The following is a 23783-nucleotide window of genomic DNA, read 5'->3' on the forward strand; positions in this document are numbered from 1 at the left end:
GTGCAATGGGAAAAGCCATGAAACTGAACTGTTAATTTCATTTATGCCAAAGGTTTCAAAACAGTCTCTTTAGTTCAAAGATCTTATTTTATAGAATCCAAAACAACTTCTCCCACAAAAATAATAAAAGCAAAAGCCTTCCCTTGGCAGTAAAACCACATTTTTTTCTGAATGCCCAATGAAATCACATGTTGAGAATCTTGATGTGCAAACACGAAATTATTTCTGATTTCTCATGATATGTGTAAATGTTTTTCTCTTATGTATGCAGGCACAAGAGAGGAGCATTTATATACTTATATGTGTGTGTTTCCATTTTGGCAGTGCATTCCTTCTGATAAAAAATATCATTGCTCAGGGAGAGCACACAGGAATGAGAATAGAGGCAAGGAACCACTCCAGATGGGGACAAGGTCTGCTAATTTACACAAGGACTTTGGCTCAGCCACAGATGGCATCCAAAAAGACACCAGCCAAAGAACAAACCGTAAGAGCTATTCCATGACCTGGTGCAGAACACGGTCACAGAATTTGAAACTGTGATTAACTAAGACTTTCACACACTTCTTGGTCTATTCAGTTACTCATCATTGGAAATTTGGCTGTTGAGGCAGGTGTTTATCTTTACGCATCAAGGTTGTACTTGGCATCTTGCTGAGGAAAACCAAGGGTGAAATTATTCAACAGAAAACCAAACAGCTTTATTCCTGGGAAAACGGGACATCCATGCAAGGATGATGAATTAGGCCTCTCACTGCCACTGCTGCCGGTAACAGCTAGAAGCCAAACCTGCTAAGGCCAGTCAGAAAAAGTGCACTAAGCACTTGTCTGTATTGTCAGGCATGCAAATAACCACAGAAATTTGATCCAAGTTGTCAAGCCACTGACATTTCATGGACTGAAGCCCTTCATACAGAAATGTACATACAGAAATGTAGTGCATCTTCCTCAGTGGATTTTGGATCAGACCTTACTGAACACATCTGTAAAGATGGCCATCTACTTTGTTCTTTGGTAAGTTTTCTTCTCTCAGAAGTGTGTATTTTAATAATTTAGCCAAATAGGTTCATGTACTGCTAAGTATGTTCTTTTCATGCAGCAGGACAGTCTCTGAGGATGCAGTTCAGGGAACCAACCCATTTACTATGAATCTCATTTATCTACCCTCATGCAGAGTACAGATTTCCTCAGATGCAGTATGGACACTGAGACAATTAACTACAAAGGTAACCCAGGTAGAGATATAAGAAGCTTTCCAGAAAAAGAAACAGCTGCTCTCTCTACCTCCCCAACTTATTTAAAATGAATTGATACTTTTTTCCTTCTGGCTTCCAACCTGAAAGAGAGGTGATTCAAATACAAAATTCAAACCTGAGACTGAAATCATTCACCTCTTTTTAACCTTGACATGAAATTAAAGGTTCATTTGATCAGGTTTTTAAAACTATGCAAGATCAAACTCTGAAGCAGAAATGAACTGAATACACAGTTGTCCCCTAGGGAGTTTTTTTTTTTTTTTTTTTTTTTTTACATATCCACCCAGACAGAATAAATTGATGAGGGGTGAAAACACTTCAGAGGCCTGGGCTCTTCTCAAGGATGCTAAGGCTGCCTGAATATGAAATTTTACTGAAAATTCAAAATAGAATTATTTTTCTCCTAGAGAGAGTTTCCTATCAAAAACTGACCTCCTTTAAAAATACTGCTTTTACTGATTTTCATATGGAAGTTATCAGCTTAGTATACATTTCCAACTATATTTTTTTTCTCAAGATGAATTAAGTCACAAGATGTATAAAAGCAAAACTATAGATATTAACTTGACCAAATTAAATTTCACTGAATTGCACCATTGCCTATTCTAATTCAGTGCTATGTTAAACCTCAAAGTAACACTGAAAACAGTCAAGACACCAAGCATCCCAAAGTTCACCTCAGAGTCCCATCAACTCTGCCATGTTTTTTATTGAGTACTTCCCATTGTTGACACAAACTGCTATCACTAATAGCAACAGAAACCTAATTGTGCAAATTATTTAAAAAAAAAAAACAGAACCATAGGTATTTAACCAGCTTCAGAGCATAAACAAGTGAAGTTTCTTTGGTAGTAAGTAATTAAACTGAAATTGTCAAAAACAACCTTTTGTGTGGCATTGTCAAGCAAATGGGGTAAAAAAAAAAAAAAAAAAAAAAAAGGCCAATAATTACATAATGATTGAGATTCAGTATCATCCCTTTGGCTGTTAACTCCAGCTGTAACCCAAGTTTCTGATCAGAAGTGACATCACAAATGTATATAATTCTTGTCACATCCTTTGTGCTCTCTAGATTCTGACTGAAGTTCCAATGAATATGTGTCGTAGTGGTAGATTTAGAATTTTTATATAAGAAAGTATGATGCACAGATACACATGCAATTAAAAAAAACAAAAACAACTTTGTTGAGCCCTCCCCTGTGCTATTCTTGACCAGTTCTGTGCACACCACATGACTTTTGCACTAACGGCACTGTTTCATAAAGTTGCTGCCAAAGATATCTTAAAGAAGAGGAGGCAATCCAGTAACAAATAAGACTGAATCTGAATGTACTGTCTATATTAGAGGAGATGGTCCCAAAGGGAACATACATTCAGCTGAAGGCTAGATGTCCAGATTGCAGAGTCAAGTTGTCAGATTCAGGAGGCTATTGCAAGCCCAAATTTCCTAAAGAACTTAACACAAGGTCTTTATCAAATGCAGGAAAGACAACATCGTTCAGCCCATGTTCCCCTTCTGGAAGCTGCTGTTGCTTATCACTTTAATTGTCTGATAGCTGTGCTATGGTGCAGCAGATGTCTAAAAACTGACAGGGTAAATAGGCACGGAATAGTCATTTGGAGATCTCCTGTAAGATACTCTGATAAATATCCCATAGAGAACCCACACACATCAGATATGATGAGTGCGCAGGCTCTCTCTACCTCCAGTTTCTAAGCACAGCCAAATAAGAAACAATAAGTTATAAATGGCTAACATTCAGACCCTTAAACTGTGGTAAAAAACCTTAAACTGTGGTAAAACATCAAACACAGCAGAACAGACACAATTCTGCAATGTAAGCCCTGTGCAGAGAATAGTTTAGGAAGTATGAACCAACCTGACAACATCTACAAAAACCTTATTAACAGCCCTGTAAAAGATGCAAGAAGTGGTAGTAAAGGCTTCATGATCTCCACTATGTGGTTTCTTGCCTTTGTAAAGAACCGAGATAAAGACCTTAATAAAGTCACTGTGTTAGTGAAGGGTCCTGTGAAATAACTTTGCAGCTAGTCACCATGTGGTGACTTCTAGGTGCTGTTCATTTTGTCAAGAAAACTGCACACATACTGGGGTAGGGAAGGATGGGCAGGCTAGATCAAATGTACGTCCTCTGCCTGTGGAGATGATTATAAGGAGGCTAATAAATCTGGATTTTGTTCACAAGCCTGCCCACCTATATCTGTAGAGAGCTGTAGCTGTGTCTTAGGTCAGGGTTATATAAGGAATAATCATTGATTCCCTAAGGATCTAATTCACCTCCCTGTAGAGAATCAGTGCACTAACTCTGATTTACTTATGCCTATCCTTGATGGCTTAGTGACTCAGTGACTCTGTGCCAGCTGCTTGCAAAAGGATGCACTTCACGCTTGAAAGGTACATCTCACGGGGAATTCACCAACATGCAATTGTGTCTTGATCTAACCAATTTTATAAAGTGAATTAAAATTATTTTACATGTTCTGTCTGTGGAGGATCTAGAATTTATTTGAAACATATTTTCCCTCAGGAAAAAGACAACAACAACAACAAAACCTATGTATTACTCCTCCTGTTCTCAAATTGTTTAAAAAGTAAAGGATGCTATAATTAAAGCCTGTTTTTCATGATGTTTTCTGAGTCTGTAAAGTTTAGTAGGATCTAGGGAATGCATTTTGTTACACCTTATATACTTTTGTTGTTGTTGTTGTTCCCAGTATATCTCTATTACACTGATAGAAAAATATGTCCACTCTTTCTCCATTGCCAAACATTGTGCAGCAGGTAAAGTGCCTGTTCTATATGTTGAAGTAACTGAGAGTGCCAAAAAGAAACGTTTTTGTTACCATCAGACTAGATCCAGGTCAGAGCTAGGAGGGAAAAAATCATCCCATCTTTTCCCTTCCTCAAAGAGGGTATGTGCTGCAGTAAATCACAGCTTAAGCCTTAGTTACCTGAATTCTGCCTGCACTCCACAGAAAGGGAACAGACCCATGTTATGCCTTACACCAAGGTGTGTTCTGGGGTGCTCGCGTTGCCTTCATGGATCAGAGGGAGGTCCCTCTGGTGGCCAGCGCAGCGCTGCACGGTGCTGCACATCCAGACACACAGTGGCTGGGTTGCAGGGACGTCGGCACTGCCCACTCCATGTGGAAAACACGCTAATAACCATTACCACTCCCACCACCTATTTAATGGGAAAGAATATATCTAAACCTCCAGGCCAGGTGTACTGCATCCCAGCCAGGAGTAAGGGAGTTCCTGAAGGGAGAGGTTCTGGCAGGGCTCTGTGGCCCTCATCACACTGTCTATACCAATGTTAGCAGTATGGGACTTCACAGCACCAGGACCAAGCTGAGAATTCATTGTTGGTGGATGTCCTTGCCTGTGGCACAGGGCACCAGTATGTCCCCAATAGCCTACATCTCCATCAGCGAGCCAAAGCTGCAAAGAGCAGTCTCGAGGGCAAAAGTGGAATCCACACCTGTCCCACCAGTGTCCAAGTCCCATTCAACCCGAGCTGGGAAGATTTGTGCTGGATTAACCACCCTCCTCTGCAAGAGAGTTGATTCTGGACTTGGCTTGGGAGGGGAAAATGGGCAGACATCAACCTCCACCAAAATGTGCCAGTAGTATGCAAGCTATGTAGTGCACCATAGTCCATCTAAAATATCAGGCAAAGTGCCTGACAATTTCATTTTAATTTATTTTAACACTGACAAGGCTGCCCAGGATGAGAGATCAAAAGCTTTGTAAAATTCAGTTGTGAGTGTTCAGCTCAAGGCATTGGGGTAGCTTTAAATAGTCTTTTAGGACTGAGACTGCCAGTGAAAAAAATCCTAAGCTGAATTAAGATCAAGCTCAAGCTTCCATCCAAAAGCAGCCCAACCCCTGCCTCCAAGAAATTGACTTTCCACTATAAAGGGACAAGTGGTGCTGGGGATGCTCTGCCCTGCATTGTATTCCTTATGGCTTCAAAAGGCTGAAGTTTGCAGTATGCAGCTTGATGCTTCAAAAAGTAGAGGAAAATAAAAACTAATAACTGAATCCCTTACAGAGAAAACTGGCAATACAACAGTGACCTCATATGCCTCTGCTGAAGCTCTGTATTGGTAGCAAAGAAAATCAAAACAGGAGAAAAACATGCAATCTGAATTACTAAAATAAAACAACAAAAACCTTAAGGATAAGGAAAGATATCTTAAATGTGGGGGAAAAGATATATCTTAGGGAAAGAGAGCTTAGCAGATAATACTCTTTCATCTTTCCATCCTACTGTTTCTCTCCTCTTGTTCTCCCCTGAACAACTTGTGTGATTGGTCAATTAAATCCAACAGGCAGATGGAGGCCTTAGAAATATAAAGAACTAGAAATGTTAAAATAATCAAATAAACAAACTTAACAAAAAACAACAGAAGGAAGAAAGAACTACTTGAGGAGAGCAAGTTCTGCAGTCCATGTGGAGAGAAATATATGTCCCATCAAAGGGGAAGGCAAGATATTAACTGGAAGCTGGTCCTCTGCAGGCTCTTGATTCAGCCAATCCCCATAGATAGCACTGTCAAGTACAAGGATCTTCCGTGCACAATGCTCAAGGAGCAAGCTATTATTTTGCTTTATGGAGTATGTCCGTGTAGTATGAAAGGCTCCTCAGTAGGAAAAATAAATCTCTGTATTGCAAAGACAAATGGATGAGTGATGAAAAACATCTGTTCAAGGTGCAGAAACCTAACCAGTATTAGATATTTGACCTCAATCACCAAAACTCTGCTTCTGTTTATGTCATGGCAAATAAGGTGTTCTAAAACTCCTTGTACATGAGCCATGGGACTGCTGAGAGATTAAAGTGAATAGTGTATGAAATATGATTTGATAAAAGTAGCAAAAAAGTGCTGCAGAAATTAAGCAATCATGAATTTGTAATGCGTTTTCAACTAAAGGAGCTATGCTTTCTTTTAACTAGAATGAGCACTAGGTGAAAGTTCTGAGAAAAAGTGTGAGTAATATGGTGCAAATGAGTGCTTTTCTGTTTCTCCTAGAAAATCACAATGTTTGCCTAAACACTAGCCTTCACTTTTGCATCCAAGCAGCCATTCTTACCTCAAAAGTGTGTTGGTACTGAGAGAGACAGATTAAGCAAGGTGGCTGTGCCCAGCCTGCAGGAGGAGTGGGATTTTCTTTGGAGGAGTGGCCCTAAACCGAATGATTGCCCTTTAAAGCAGCCTGCAGCTGACATAGCACAGAAGAAACCAACCCATCAGCAACAGACCCTACACTTGAAGCTCTGTAAAGGACAAACAAATAGGCAAAGCTATTCCTTTCATCAAAGAAAATTATACATATGTCCCATGATACGATATACTGCATGTTGACATAAATCTTTGTGAATTAGGATAATATTGTGAGCTGTTTGTTGGTCTTGGAGGTAGCTGAGGAAAAAGTAGCAATGCTCTTCTCCCCCCAACCCATGATTAACTAAAGCACTTCAGCCACAAGGAGATATGATGATGCTTCATGGGACGACAGTCTCACAGGGAATCTGGTCCCACGGGCAGAGAAAAACTGTGGAGGGCTCTGGTATTACCACATCTGCGGGGCATTCTGGCAGCATGGCATTTCTCACTTCAGCAGTGAACTGTCACAATCAATAAATTAAACAAACTATGAGTCTTGACCAATGAGATAATTAAGATGATGCAGACAGGAAAAGAGCAACAACACCTTTTTTTGATGACTAGTCTTCACACATACGTGTATTGAAGGGTCATCTGTGGGTAGGGGAGTTATCTACAGAGATCCTATTTCCAGTCTCTTCTTGCTGCTGTATGCAAAGGAACTTTACACTTTATATTTATTTTGTGTTGCAGAGGCTGATAGATAAATCTCACCTTTATTTTCAGCAACTAACCTGCACTCTCGTTAAGCAAATTTGATTGTTTATCCTACAATCAAGAAGATTTCTGAATAAAAAATATATTCCTTTTAGCATCTATGCAGTGACCTCAGTCCCAGTTTATGTATTTCTGCCAACAAACAATCATTAATTTATTGTATTTACAGTCAATATCTGATGCCATTCTGCCCCCTCTATGTTAGTATCTGACCTTGCCTTATTCCATTCAAAACAAAGTTGGCTTTTATGCTGCCTGTGTAGCAGCCTAATTTAAAGGAACACTAAATCAAGCAAAACATTAAAACATAAAACAACAAGACTATAAGACATATATATATAAACAAAAGTCAGAAAGAGTTCTCTCATAAACTCCAAAGAAGAGTAGAAATGAGCAGGTGTCTAAAACCCAGGAGGTCTCTGGAAGTGTCTTGCAGCTACCCAGCTGGTAGGTAGCAGATCAGGTGTTAACATGAACAAATATATTTCCTGTGAAGTCACTGGAGGTTCACTGTCTTAAGGTAACAGAAAATGTGGTTGTTTGTATTTGTTGAGCCACTTTGTTTTCGTGCATTTCTACCATCCCCACAAGTATTTTCCTATGGGGATCTTCACATGGAAGCATTATCTGTTCAAGGGGATGTGCAAGTTTTCTGAGCAATACATTTAGGCGGAGGGAAGAGTTTTTTTCTCACTGTAATGATGCAGTGGAAGAAGTACTGAAGGAAACTCCCTATTCTTCAGGTGAATGGTTAGTCCAATAAGTTCACCAAATAGCAAGAAATCTTTGAAAGGTTTTGTTTGCAGAGGATGGTCAAGACAATTTACATGCACAAAATGATAAATCACACACACACACAAAATCTGTTACCATTTGTTTCCAGCCATTCTAAATATGTTACTTACAAATACAAAATCTCGTAATGGATATTCAAAACCTTTTAAGGGGTCTTTAATAACTAAAGTGAGTTTTAAAAAAAGTTTCAAAATCATCTTCCTCATGGAAGAAATGGTTCAGAGTAAGGAAACAGTTCAAAGATGCCAGAGTATGAGAGATACATCCTATAGGACAGTAGGAGCTTGAATAAGTGTACATGGATGTTACACTTCTGATCTTCCTTATTCTATCCATGTTGATTTTTGCTGAAAAGTTAGAAATAAGAATTATTTTTATTTTGTGGGAAACTCAGATGAAAGTAAGGCGAACCCAGAAAAACACAGCATGATAAAATTCACATGATGAGCAAAAATTTTACCACCTGTGACGGGTATGAAAAAGGGCTCAAGGAGTTTGGGTTGGGAAAATGGGATATAAATGTCTACCTAAGAAGGAAAATGATATGCCAAAAGATGACATTGTAAAGCAAATCAGTCCACTAGAATAGCACTTTGCATTTTGAAGTGAACTCACTGTTACAGGATTTACAATGGAAAAGAAGATTTTTGAATGCAGGACATACAGTGAAGTATGCAGCTGCTGCTCAAAACTTAAACACTTTCAAGACTGTAACTTTAATATATACAGCTTTTAAACAAAGCTGGGCAGCCCTGACTTACATTCTATGGCATATCTCATTGCTTGGCTAAGGCACACATTAAGCAAATATGGGATTGTCACAAGTAATAAATTAGTATTTTCACTTCAAACAAGCACATTTGAAAATGACTTTTAAACATTAATTATGCAGAGAATAGCTATGAAGTTTCTTAAATAGCAATCACTTGTTGTTGCTGTTGTTTCTGTGCAAAACATTTCTAAGTAATATAAAATGAATATTTGTTTATAATTCCTTTGATTTTGGAGAGTTTCACTTCTTTGAAGTTCTTCCTAGAACATGATTCATAATAGAATTACTGGGAAGGTTAAACCAAAAAGTGTTGCATGACATCCAGAACAATCTCTGTAATGTTTCTCCTCTTTCACTAGAACAACCTTTTGCATTTCAATACTACTGTCAGACAGCCACCTCTGCATTGAGGGATGAAAAATTTCAACATTTACAGGCTTGCTTCAATAAACAAAATGCACAGCAAGGACACAGATGGATTTGTTTGAGACATATTTACTTCTTACAGTTCTTTGCTACACCTGCGTCTATGCAGACCTGATATTCCTTTGGCCATTGTATTATTTGCACCATATAAGGCCAGGACAAAAATTTAATGTGTTGATTACATTTATAGGTGGCTCAACAAAGCTGTTTACACTTTTGCAGATTGCTCTTCACAGAATTAATTAAAATAAATAAATAAATAAATAAATAAAAATTTGCCTCTTTGCCCCCAGTCAAGGAGAAAACAAATGTTAATACTAGAATTTCTCCAGGGATAAGAAGTGCAGCCCTCGCAGTATTTCTGCTCCAGAGACCTCACTACGTGCTATTTGTTCCCATCATATAGGGCCATGGTAATATCTTCTGCAACAGAAAAGGTCCCTAGCTGCACTGTGCCAGGAGTGCTTGTAAGTGACATTCAGGAAAGCAGGAAGGACAGTTGGTAGAGTCACTAGAGAGAGTACTCAGGGAAAGAGCAGGGGGTGCTTCTCTCTGCGTGGCACTCACCTCCTTCATGATGGATTAAGACACACAAAGCAAATGATCAGAAGGATGGTAAATGACAATGAAAGATTCACAAAAGATGAAGGGTAAGGAGATTAATAAGCAATGCAATTTTAGAGGAGTCACAAGGTCAACTGGTAAGACTTCATGTGCACAATAATTAGCAGGGGGAAGAATAAATATTTTTTATTATTTATTTTTTTTTCCCCTCTCCTCCCTCCCTCCCTGTTACGTTGGCCTTGGTACCATTTTGGATTTCACCCAACATCCACAGTAACAGCCCAAATTTACTGCATATATTGTAAAAGGAAGTGATAAAGCAGGAATAAATTATACAAATGAAGATACAAATCTATTTTTCTATGGCAACAAAGCTTCTGAAACTGGGACTGGTTAATGCAGGTGTAAGATGGTGTTTGCTGTCTGTAACTGGCTCCAACTATACAAAAGAGGATATACCCACAGGGACAATTCGGTGTTACAGTGCTTGGTATTATAATGAGTAACTTCCACATGTCTTTCATTCCTTCTATATGCCTGCCAAATAGTAGTCTGAAATCCTGAATTAGGCTCCACAGAAAGGCATATACAAGAGCCATTGCATCTATGAAAACCTTGGTCTAAGCAAGGCCCTGGAGAAACATGGAAGGTAGTTGCCTAATTGCTAAGAGAAGAGAGGTTTCTAAATTAGGTGAGAATCTGCAGCCTTGAAACCTCATATGGGTAACTAGATTCACAGAATATCACAGAATTTCTAGGTTGGAAGAGACCTCAAGATCATCGAGTCCAACCTCTGACCTAACACTAACAGTCCCCACTAAACCATATCCCTAAGCTCTACATCTAAACGTCTTTTAAAGACTTCCAGGGATGGTGACTCCACCACTTCCCTGGGCAGACTGTTCCAATGCCTAACAACCCTTTTTGTAAAGAAGTTCTTCCTAACATCTAACCTAAAACTCCCCTGGATTCCTAAATCATCTCTTTCAGAAACAGAGCAGAGTTGCTATCAATATTTTAAGTCATATTTTAAAACATATTCTCAAGGGAAGGAAGCAGTATTCTTTATTGAATACCCTGTTAGACTATGTTGTATGTATTAGAAATTTCTCCAGAACAAGGGTGCAAACATTTATTTCACAAAGTCAGAACAATGTCCCAACCACTCACTTCCAGGCTAATCTGGTAAGGGCACTAAACCCTTCCTATTAAAATATTTTACTCTGTTTGAGGAAATTGGACACATTGAAATAAAGAGTGACAGATTGGAAATACAAGTTAAACCAGTTCCCAGAGGAGACCTGGGATCCCATCCATACTCAAAAGACAGTATGTGTATCTTATCTAATAAATGTCTTGCACAAAACACAGAAGACCTCAGGATTTGGGGCAGTATTGAAACCATCTTTCCTACTGTGTGAATTATGTACAGAAAGGAGAAAAACTCTCCCTGATATAAGGTGTAGTACTGCAGTCATGGTAAACTGGACATATTCATGGTCAGCTGGAGAAGAAAAACTACAGTAGGTTTTGCTATGTGTGACTTCTATGAATTTATTCAGTGCAGGCAAGAATAAAGATTCCTGATCTTACAGGGAAACATTAGAGGAATATGGAAAACACATTCATTTATAAACATTAGATACCTGTGAAATTATATTACTGGCAAACAATCAACTTATAATTATTTTGGGTTGAATTATTGGGAATACTACATAGTAAGGAGGAACTCCACTGTTGTAGCTGTGAATGTGGCAGAATGAACCACCACTGCTTTATCTCTTAGGACAAGATGAACAGAGGATCCAGCAGAAGTTGGCAAGGTGGAAAAAGCAGGGCAGGTTCCGGTTCACTACTGGTGGGTAATTCCCTGAAGAGTTTGCCTCAAAGGCACAGTTTGGATTAGTCTAAGAGCTGCTTCAGGTATATCAGGGCTAAAACACGTTAAGAGTTGAGGCTGAGACTTGCTCCCTAATTAGTATTTTACCCCTTCCCCACCCTCGCAATGAGCAGAACCATGACACCCCAGTAAGCCTGGTACTAACTCTGACAGGAGTAGGACAGAAATTTAAAAGGATTATATCAAGACATCATATCAAACAAAGTGTATGCCTCTCCAGAATGATCAATTTAAAACTTGGAAAGCGGTCGATGGGGACGCCCCCAAAAAAGGAAAAAATAAGGGCACTGATTTTACAAAGTAGTAAAGCAGTTTTAACAAAAGGTGCACATAGAAGCATTGAAGCAATTGATGACAGCTCTATGTTGGACATACGGCAGAAAACCAGAACTACACTATGAGAGTCTGAGTAGATGGATATAGCCAAATTTCTAGGTAAAACCTATGTGATTCCTCAATGACAGGAGCAAAACAGGAAATTGAAGGCAAAAGAAACTTGGTCCAGCTTTATTTTGTCTGGAGGGTAAGAGCAGGTGTGAACATTATCTGTTGTGTGTGGAATAGTTTTAGTTGTCTAGAAAGAAACAACAAGGTGAAGAAAAAATGAGGTGATAAGTGTTCACGATGTAGATAGCTAAGATATGACCCATCATTTTCACCATTTTGATTCCCAGGTAAAAACTGCCTGATATTTATTTGAGCTCCTCTGTTCTATAACGAAGGTAAAACAACAAGCAGTTGTGAGGACTAAATGAGAGAAAACAAGCAATTTAGTCTTGTAAGAACCCTAGCAATAAAATAAAATAAAATAAAATAAAATAAAATAAAATAAAATAAAAACACATGGGACACTGAAAGTTAAAAGACTATACTGGTTCAAAAACAAAGGTATATAAGGGGGACTTTGGTTTATTTTAAAAGAAACAATTTATTATTATTATTTTTTTAAACCAATGGAGATGTGATTGATGATCTGGGACAATCTTCTGATAAAAACAGTGGAAGTGAGAACCTACCTCACTTCAAGAAGGCACCCAGAATGTTTCTGAAAAGGTTGAAATGTTGTGATTGCTGCAGCAAAATTGTTTCAATTGCCCAGGAAATCAGACATTTTCACTCCAACATTTTTACTATCAAACCTGCATCTAGCATTAAACTAACAGGTCCTTCAAGAGCTATGGCAGGAAGACAGGGACACATGCAAGCTGGGGATTGACTCCTCTCCTGAATTTCATATCTGGTGACTCTGATATCTTAAGTCACCTCCCTATTTAAGGAGAACGATGGTGCTGAGTTGCACAGTGCACTTAACCATCCTCTTCTGAAACAGGGAGGGAGTAGGCACATGTGATCTTTCCTTCAAACTCAATACATTCTGAGTTTGAGGGAAGACAGAAATATAGAATGAGAAAAGGAATGGGGAAAGGAGCTCTCCATCTCCCTCATTTTTTTCCTTTTTTTTTTTTTTTTTTTTTTTTGTGTGTGTGTGTGTGTGTCTGACTGTAAAGCAACATCAGAAAAAGGGTCTGTTTTTCTGTTTTCCCAGTGAAGGGTTTCATTTCTAGTGATGTTTTTCATGTTTAAAATTAGGAAACAGTATTTTATATTGTAGGAATTAAAGAAAGCAGAATGACTGGGATTTATGGGCCAGTCTTTTGCACTCTTGCAGCTCAGTGGTAATTGTAAAGAAGCCGCACATACTGTGACAAACAGAAGTATCTCTAGGGTGTTCATCTGTCAAACAATTTCATTCACATCTCATCTGCCTTCTGAATGAGATATGAAAATGAGTCTGCTACATTACTTCTGCTGTCAAAGGAGAGGATGGATTCAGTCCCCTTTACATTGACAGTGAACTTTTTACAGTCTTTGTCTGAAGAGTGAGCACATAGAGTTTGACTTTATCTGCAGGGAATTAACCTTATCCCATGTGTAGAAAACAAGGAGATATGTCCAAAAGACTTTCAGATGTGGTTTACTGGACCTAAAGTAATAAGTACATAAATATATAAATAAAATTAAACATTTAACTTTCAGCTCTTGTCTGCCTTCCTGGCTCAACTCATTGTGAAAGCCATCTGAACAACTCCAAGTTTCCTGGCTCAACTCATTGTGAAAGCCATCTGAATGACAGCTCTGTCTGGGAAGAGGAAAGGTCCCAGCACTCCCTGAGCAATTGTTTTAAACAGGAAATTAGGATTCAGCAGTTTACAGAGGGAAGGAAGGTAGAGACACCAATGTGTTTGAGGATGAGGAAGAGTTAGGAAGCAGCTGTGAGAAAGATTTGCCCATTTCACTTACAGAAGTAACTACAAAGCCATCACTCTCCAGCCAGACTGAATTGGTGACCTGGAAATGAGAAACAAACCATTTCCTTGCCCTCTGCCAAAAATTCACTCAGTCTTTACATTTACTTATTTATTTTCTTTAATAATTTATCTTTCAAATCATTATTTAGCCATCAAAGCTCCTGTGAGCTCATCATCTCCGAAATAATCTTTAGTGCCAAGCAGAATTAATGAAGCAGACAGGTCTGTTTATAACAACCACAGTCTCCCGTTTCCATTGCCACAACTCTGACACGTCAATTTCTACCCCTTCACTCTTTCCACCTCTTATATTTTGTGTATTCAGCCCCTTGTTCTGCAAACCAGGACCTGCTCAGAGCAAGGATCTTCCTAATGTGCTATATTGATACATATCATGAACAAGTATACAGAAAACTGTACTTCCCGCAGTGAATTCACAGTGACAGCTTTGTGACAGTGCCTGTTGTAGAGACATCTAAACTCTGAAGGTGTCAAAGGTAAGGACAATTCTGCTCTGTCTGAGCATTCATAGACATGTGAATTGGGGCAGCAGCCAGAGACAAGAGACTGGAGAGCAGCACAGAAGTTCCTGAGCTAAAAGAGCCAGAAAATGGTAAGCGTACAGACCAGCATTGATCGAGCAGACTGAGTCAGAATCTGCTCATGAAATCTGTTTGCTTGCTAATAAAGCCTACAACGACATTTTTTCCATCCCTCCTGTAGTAGCTGGCTGTGCTATTGCTTATCAAAGAATGAGATAAAGAAAACAACAAAGAGCATGAGCATGGCACTCAGTGAAGACAGTATTCATTTGAGAGACAGTTGTCTGGGTAACAGCCTTGTTCCCTGAATTATTTGTGCATTTTTAGCCATTTTTCATTACAATATAGGGGTGTAGGCCACAGTTCAGGACAACCCTCTCCCAGAAGATCCTCTTTTATTTTCACAGTCCTGGTTTATATTAATTTGTTGCCATAAATGCTGTATTAATCAAAATGTCATACTCTTGTTCAATTAAATCAGTGAAAGCCATTGTGACTACTATGATTTGTGCAGCTTCCAGTGCAGTGAATGTGCTTTGGGTATGGCAGCCCTTCAACGACATGGTGAGAGGAACATCTTGCTTCCAGGATCTCAAATGGCTTCAGCAGGAGATGTGCTGAGAAATTCAGTTCTATCCAAATGGACGCACCCAGAGCACCCAGAGGAAAACACCTGGCATCTTAGAAGCCTTAGTCCTACAGAGAGATTGGGTTCTGAACAGTTTTCTGGGTCATACAGCTGATTTTCACAGAATCACAGAATCATAGAATGGCTAAGATGCCTTAAGATGCCTTTTACATGCTTAAGTCTTTCTGCTAATCTGAAATGATTCTGCTCTCATGGGTATGTAGGCACTTGTGTTGTGGGCTCATTAAGATTTGATTAGCACATTCAGGAGTCATGAAAATTGCTTTGAAAAAATATTATTTTGAAAACACTCGTGGCCTTGTACACTCCTCCCTTTTCTCCAGCCTTTCAAATGCTTAGGGAAACACAATTTTCACAATGCACTGGAAGGACAGCTTCTCTTTTCAAGTTTGTTACAGCAATATAATATTAATGCAACACCATAGGGACTGCAAAAAACAAGTTGAGATCCATGGTGGTATTCACATAAAAAGGGAAGAGTTTCCTAAGACATGCTGCTGCATGATTTGTTGGTGAGTAAGCATAGGAGCAGAGGCACAGATTCATTTACCAGGGTTCTCCAACACACTCAGAAACCTTTGGATTGAGGTTGTTGTTCCTCCTAATACAGACTTTAAGTAACTTTTTATCATGTGTTTACATAGCACATTATGGACCAATGACAAGCCTTTGCCCAAGGGAACCTGTAGTTTCAGAGATGCAGCCAAATGCTAATTAAACTGAAATGTAGCATTTATTTGCCAGTACAAGTCTCTTCTGCAGTAGATCTTTGCATGTGCCCATTATTGCTGCACAAAAGACACAAAGTCCCTGGTGTTCAGAGCACTCATCAATTAAAAAACAGATTAAAACTTCAACATTATTTCAGAAAATGAAGGAATCACAGACCTTTAGGTCCTTGGGCTCCAAAATGTTTAATTTAAAAAACCAAGAGGACTATCTCTGCAATAATGTTATATTACTATATTTATTACCTTCTCTGTCTCTACAGTAACAATTTTTTCTATAACCATAGATCTCAAACTACTCACATTACTATGATGATACAATTTGTAATGTTTAGCCATAGGGTAAGTATAATTTCCTTTATGAATTGAATACTTATGTTCATTACAGTAAATTCTTTCTTTGAAAGACTTATTTAGATTTTAGCAGTGTACCTGCAGTTCATTGACATTCCAAAAAGATAAGCCAAATTGTCTGTCTCAAATTATTAAACCTCTTATTTAAAATTTCTTCTGTAAGTGGAAATAATGATATCTAATGACTATGTAATAACTATGCTGGTTTTAACCATAAAATACATATTTTGAACTGTGAGCATATATCTTAGAAGAGCTTTATTCTCTGAGGAATCCTTACCCTGCTTATTATGCTTAGATAATTTAAGATTTTATGAAAAACACTTAATATTTAATTAACATTTGTTTGTTTGAAGACAGGAATCCTAAAACCATGAACTAACTGTAATTAGCCTGGTACCATCAGCCTGTCCAAACACATGGCTGAGAATAACAGAATAGCTCACTCCCTTAGGAGCTATTTGTTACAATGGGCTGTTAACAGTGAAACCTATAGAAAAACATTTAACTATCACCGCTGCTCCTAATCTTCAGAAACATTTAAACATCAAGAGAGAGAACTTTATCCTATAGTCTCAAAATGCTAATCAAATAAGGACTGCAGCAAATGAATCTGAAATACAGGTTGCCATAAGGACTTCTCTGTGCTGTTGAAAGTGCTTCACAGCCCGGGGTCAAGTGGAGCTGTGAAGAGCAGGATATTTTTTTCTCCAAAGGATGAGCTCTAGGACAGAGCCTGGAGCCACACTTTGGACAAAACCTGAACTTCCTGAGGATGCCTAAATTCCCAGGTACTGACACTGGGGCTGAGGATAGTGCACACATCAGAGGTGATGACAGAAGTGCTCTTCTTCCACTTAGCCTTCACCTAACAGTACTGCACTTAAGGAATACCACAGACGCTTTCCTAAGGTAACAAACTGCCATACAGGTCAATTCCAAGCTAAACGAAACTAAAAGGCAGAGGCATTTTTCTATTTAAAGTAAAACCTAAGTAATTTATTGACTGCTTTTTATGTAATCACATGTTAAGAACACCATTGTACTGTACCGGATGAACACATCTCTAATTCAGGCCATTAGCAGCAAAATAGTTCAGAGGTTCTACCAAAAATAACATTTGGCAAGGCATGCCAGAAGACTCAGAAAGCAAATGCTGTCACCAGAGCTGTGACTTGATTTTTTCATGTGTGATTAATATTCATGAGGAACAATGGTCTGAAGCTTTTGTTAAAAGAACAGCTCAAAGACTAGAAAGTTTTTCTTTCAAAGGAATGACAGATTCAGGTTCTTACACATGTCAACATGAAGAAGGCTTAGCTCTTACAGTTAAGGTCAAATGAATGTGCAGCTTCACTCCTGCTGTGTGATTTCTAAAGATAAATACATGCATTCAGAAGGGAAAACAAACCTGTAAGCAGTTAGCTTTACTTTGGTTGGAACCAGAACTTGCCAAAGATGGTTCCTATCCTTTGTATCATTTTATTTTAATATAAAATAAATAAATAACTAATACATATAACTATGAATGTACCAATATTTAATTCCATAATTCAAGGCTCTAGTTATGCCGATGCACTGTTCCAAGCGCTGAAAATAATATGATGACAGTGTTGCTGTTTCAAGAGGGTGCAATCTAAATAGCTACACCAAAAAAGAAAAGTAAGACCTACAAACACAAGACTGAGAATGAAGGCAGAGAAAGATTTTGGCGGTGTCCAAAGCCTGCAATATAAACCAGAAAAAAACCTGCTACTTTTGAACTCTCACCTGCGAGGAAGGAGAGGAATAAAATTATAGGCTCTTAACCAGAAAGAAAAACTGATAATCATCATATAGGCATAAAATAATGCAGGGCCTGGTAGTGTAACAAATTGCTTATCACTGGTTGCAAGAACTGTGAAGTTGGATTCTTTACTTTTTTTTTTTTTTTTCCTGAAGGTGAACTTATTTTCATACTGATATATCTAATTCTGTATATTCAAAACTACGTATATATAACATAAAGTCCTCCTTCAGCGCAGACTTTGGAAAGGATTCTGAAAGAATCTGTAGGGAGGAAATCAGGTTCTGAAGAGGTTAACATAATTTAACAACATTTGAACAGATAAACTCATCACCCCAATCAACGACAAGCACTTCTACTGCAAATGTAATTGAAATATCCCTCATTTTGACCACCAGTACATTTCCACCTCCAAATCAAACAGCATCTACCATGGGACAGGAGCACAGTTTCCAGACAAATAGTGTACAGATGATAAATTGTAATTCATTGCCTATTCGTTCCATCATGTCACCACTTGCAAACTTGAAATTCAATATTGTAGTGGTTCAGTATTTTGAATATAGCTATCTAAGATTACATACCACAAAGTAAATCTGATTATTTTCTGTGTACAGCACAACTGCTTCTGATTTTGAGTTTCATGAAGGAGGCTGCTTATTTACTGGAACGTACAGTAACTTTCAGAGAGGTTTAATCCAACCCATAATACCTAAAAGTAATTTTACTTGGCTGCAAAAGTACCACTTCAGAAACTGTTCTTCACTGAGATTCAGCTTCTTACCCTCTTGACCCCCCAAGAGCAGAAGAGGTTAATGATGCCAACTTTGCTAGATGAACACTTTCCTTTTCTTAAAGCCTTATCTGTAATAAAGATTCATCTACAATTACCGACTCTGTTCTAAGCCTTGCATAGAGAATAGTTTCTAGATTTCATCTAATGAAAAGTCAACATAAAATAACTAGGCAGTCTTGAGAGCAGGGACTGGACCAGAACCCAGACTTCCCCTACTGCCTGCTAATTTACAATTATTAGACTCTATACATGGTCATAGCCAATGGAGCACAGTGTGCAAGACAGAGTGATTTTCTACAGAAACAAGGTCCATGGTTAACAGATGCAGGAAAGGTAAATGTATACTAGAACTATCTGAAGCTAAACAGAAAAGTGAGCTGTTCTCTCCTACCTCACAGGCAAAAAACCTCACCAAGAAGCAATAATATATTAGAAAAGTAGACAATGGCTCCTCATCTGACGGTTGTGATTTTAGTGAAAATAACTGAAAATAACTTTTCCAGGCTTTTCACTTGGAAAAGATTCAGAGCTGCAGATCTCAAATGGACAGAAGTAACTCACTTCCAGGGCAGCACAGGAGAACAGGAGGACCTCTCTCATCAGCTGAGCTGACCAGGTCATTCTTCCATACAGCAGCCATTCTGGACCAAACTCAGATTTGCTCCTTTCACAGTGATCAGGTCTCCTACAGGGCACACGTTATTACTTGTTGCAGTGTTCAAATTTTTGGTTCTGAAGTCCATCACTGGTTCCACTTTTCACTGTTCTTGGGCAAAATCCAGATCCTGGGCTGCAGGACTGGTTCACAGTGGGGATTCGATTGCCCAAACCAATGAAAACCTGCTCATGTTCATGTGGGAAGGCATGGATACCTTTTATTCCAGTGTTTCTGCAGACTAGTTGTTACAGAAGTACAAAAATAACTACATAAAGATATGAAACAGTTTATTAACATTGAGATACCTCGTGACAGAAGTTGAATTGAATCATCTTCTGACCTGCCATATGCTAGCAATGCTTTATGACCTGAAAGATTTTTCTATTTATACAAGTTTATACTGTGCCCTTACAGTGTATTTTGTGCTCATACTGGTCAGGGTGTTTTTATGCTTTGGGCCTTCTGTGCACTTAGAGCAAAGAGGCAAGAAATGGGACAGGGAACAAAGGAAAAATAAAAACACAGTACTTCACAGTTATGGGGTCTATAAATGTATTTATGATGATGGAGGTGCCAAACGAGACTGTGTATGAGCTATGACATTCATCTGCTTTGTCCTGCTGGTTGAAACCTTTCTTCAGGCAAATCCAACGTAGCTAAAAGTTAACAAATTAAAGATGTAAAAGAAGTGAAGCCCCTTAATCTGTAGGGCCTTTTTTTTTTTTTTTTTTTTTTTGTAGGAACAGCTGTAGTGTGCATCTCTTCCATGCTGCCTTCTCTTTCCTTCCAACAAGTTCAGCATACAGAAGAGTATTTGTGAAGATAAGACACACAGGAGCAGAATCTCAGCAGGTGTAAATCTGTAACGATCCTTTCAAACCAAAGAAAGTTTTAAGCTCATTTTGATGAAAAGTACTAATGAAATACAGAATTATACTGAACTCTTCAGGGTTTGGAATGTGCTCTTAAAAACTCAGTCATTGTTCTGCTGATAGCTGTTCTGCCTGAATAGGTTTTCCCTTTGGCCTTAGATACAGAGACAAGGAAGAAAGAGACCAAATTGCCTTTCCATCTAACAGCTCCTAAAGAGGTGCTGAAACAGGCAACTACATAAATAAGGAAATGAGCTGCTGCTTTTCTCTGACTGTTATGGGAAAAAAAAAGAAAAAAAAAAAAAAAGATGAATTCAGACCTGACAGGGAATGTAAGTCTATTGCACCTCAGAAGGAGTCTGGTGTCTTTGTCTAAAAACTGGAATCACCAGATAGGGTCAGCTTCCTGACAGTAAAAAGTACTTCCCACATTGGAAAGTAAAGTTACAGAAGAGACAAAGAAGATTGCAGTGAGATGCCTTCCTCAAGGTATTGCTCTTTAAGCACATTATAATAAAAGAAAATTTTCAGTGAACAAGTCCTACGAGGAGCAGCTGAGGGAGCTGGGATTGTTCAGCCTGGAGAAAAGGAGGCTCAGGGGTGACCTTATTGCTCTTTACAGATACCTTAAAGGAGGCTGTAGTGAGGTGGGGGTTGGTCTGTTCTCCCACGTGCCTGGTGACAGGACGAGGGGGAATGGGCTAAAATTGCGCCAGGGGAGTTTTAGGTTGGATGTTAGGAAGAACTTCTTTACCAAAAGGGTTGTTAGGCATTGGAACAGGCTACCCAGGGAAGTGGTGGAGTCACCATCCCTGGAAGTTTTTAAAAGACGTTTAGATGTAGAGCTTAGCGATACGGTTTAGTGGGAACTGTTAGTGTTAGGTCAGAGGTTGGACTCAATGATCTTGAGGTCTCTTCCAACCTAGAAATTCTGTGATTCTGTGAAAAACAAATTAATAAATGATGGGCAGTGAAATAAATACCATGAGACTTCTGATACATTCTGAGTGCCTGCATATCAATTCAGTGTGCATTACCCATCAGCCATGTAACAATCTCCCACTATTTCTTTGTCCTATAGTTCCCACCAAATGTTTCAAATGGAAATCCATAGTTATTATGGAGTATATTATCCAAATGAACAGTTTTTGTCCTAATTAATATCCACATTCTGTACAAAAGTTCAGAACAGTCTTGAGTACAACTACTGTACCAAAAGATGCTTACATTTCTTGAAACATGACATTCTAGGTCTGTGCTCACATAACATTGAAAACTTGTGTTAAACCTGCTACCTTGCATATTTCTCAGTTTTCTCACGCTTTATCCATTGTGAATATGGAACACTTACTCTATTTTTTCATATTTTCCCTTTCATTTATGATTCTGTGAATGTATATCCCAGTCATTTCTTTTGCAATGTAGAGCATCTTTTTCCAAACTGAATAATGCTGTATGGTATCCAAAATGTAGGAATGTCACAGGTATACAGCACAGAATAATAGTACATTCTGTTTGGTTCTGTTTCCTTCCCAGTCATTCCTATCTCCTTAAATCTGCAAAAATTGTTATATTTTTTCCTAATTTTGTATAGATGGACTTACCTACCTCAGTCTGCTCATCCACATTTTCAACTGTCACTGAACTTAGCTTGATGATTTCTCACCTACTTATCCAACATCAATCTATCCTTCTACAGCTCCATTCATACATCTTGATTTTAAAAAATCTGAACAATATCTGTAACATCAGCAGAGTGTATCACATTACTATCTACTTCTGTGGAGACAGTTTATGGATTTGTTGAGCAGCCCTGGTCCCAGCACAGATCCTAATGGAAGACATTAGAAACCTCTCTTATTTGTAAAACCTGATCATTATTTAGCCTGCATAACCTGCATGGCTGACCAGATCACCCCTATGTTTGTTGACTCCTCTTGAGTATTCAAAAATACAACCATAAAACATGGCCTCCACACACAAATATATGGCATTTTTTCCCAATATATCATATTCATCCACATATGTACTGCTAGAATAGCCATTATGACCTGTAAAAGAGGCAAATAACCATCTATCTAGATCAGCCCCATAAAACCTTTTAAAAAATGATAACATTACCTACCCAGTTCTCAGATAATGGAACAATTTCAAATGATAAACTATATATGGCCACTAATAGTTCAGTTATCACATTCCTGAATAGGGCATTACTAAAAAGCAAACCCTGAACAGAAAAGAATCTTAAGCAGATATATCTGTGGGTCTTACTTTTTGTGTGATAGCCTTACATTAATCTTACCCCCCATTTACTTCCATTAAATTAATCATGGAATAAAGCACTCTTTATCCTGAATAAGAGAATCACAACCTTGTGCTTAATAGGGTTCATGTCTGTACAATACCAGGCATATTTATGCTTTCAACTCCTTAATATCAGAAATGGCACTTTGTTATTTTTTCTGGGCTCTGTCTTTGGCCCTCTTTATTATCTCAAGTTTCTTTTTAGAACAAGGTAGCAAGCAGGAGGTTTGTGTTTGATGCTCAAAGTCAGCAATACTTGCTTGCTCCTACTGGCAAGAAGGGAGAGTCAGAGAATCTAAAAAAAAAAAAAAATTAAAAAATGTAAAATTAGGAGGGGTGGACCTCTCAGCTTGTTTCTATCAGACTTCAACCTTATTGGGGTCTAATCAGTCATGGCAGATTTATTAGGGTAGTAAGTTACATCTTTGGTATATGAGACAGGCTTAGTATTTCCCTAGCTAGTCTTTTGTGCCTTTGCAAACCTCTTTCTGTGGAAAATAAAGCCACACTGCAGCAACTGTAGAGTGAAAACAGCGCACATGAGTTTGGGGGCTACTGCAGCAAGGGCCAGCATAGACATCTGATTACATGAACCACCAGGAGGTAAGTGAGCAAAAAAACTGTAAGATAGCAACATGGATTCTCCATTCCCATCCATACCTGTTTTGTCAAGGATGATGAACAGCTGTGAGAGTGAAGGCACAAGTACCTAGTAGTGCCTCACATGGTGAGAGACTAGGATTTATTCAGCTACATGAACAGGCTGTGCCCGTTAGCAACAAGAGCTGCTGGAGAAAAACATCTTGAAGTTCACAAAGGGTCCGGTACATTTACATATAAAAAGAAAATAATTTGAATGTGCTCTTTGCCATTTAAATTCTTCCTTGGTAGAGCACAATACATGCAAATTTATAGTACCCCCAAAATTGAGAGGAATTTACCCATGCATCTACCTCAATCAAATTTCTCACAGTGCTTTTCTTCAGAGAAGTCACATCCCAGACACTGAGCTACAGCAAGTTATATTTAAGTTTTATTTTAAGACATTTTAAAGACATAAATGGTGATTAGGCAACTGTTTCCCATAGGAAGTGAATGAGATTTGGTACCCTATTTCCCTTTGCACTTTTAAATATCATGTCAAATTTCTGTCCATAAAAAG

At 38.4% G+C, this 23783-nt stretch overlaps 1 protein-coding gene across 5 annotated transcripts in view; it reads right to left on the reverse strand.

Annotated features, from left to right (window-relative positions):
* Positions 1-23783, reverse strand: part of LRFN2 (leucine rich repeat and fibronectin type III domain containing 2) — a 225064-nt gene that overhangs the window by 166736 nt on the left and 34545 nt on the right. The window contains exon 3 of one of the 5 annotated variants that reach the window (XR_005264685.2): positions 17758-20316. The exons of the other annotated variants lie outside the window; for them this stretch is intronic. The gene's annotated coding sequence lies outside the window, so the exon portion shown is untranslated. Of the gene's footprint in view, positions 1-17757; positions 20317-23783 lie in introns of those variants that run through there. 5 annotated transcript variants of the gene reach the window in all.

Source organism: Anas platyrhynchos, chromosome 3 (genome assembly GCF_047663525.1).
Source record: "Anas platyrhynchos isolate ZD024472 breed Pekin duck chromosome 3, IASCAAS_PekinDuck_T2T, whole genome shotgun sequence".
NCBI lineage: Eukaryota > Metazoa > Chordata > Aves > Anseriformes > Anatidae > Anas > Anas platyrhynchos.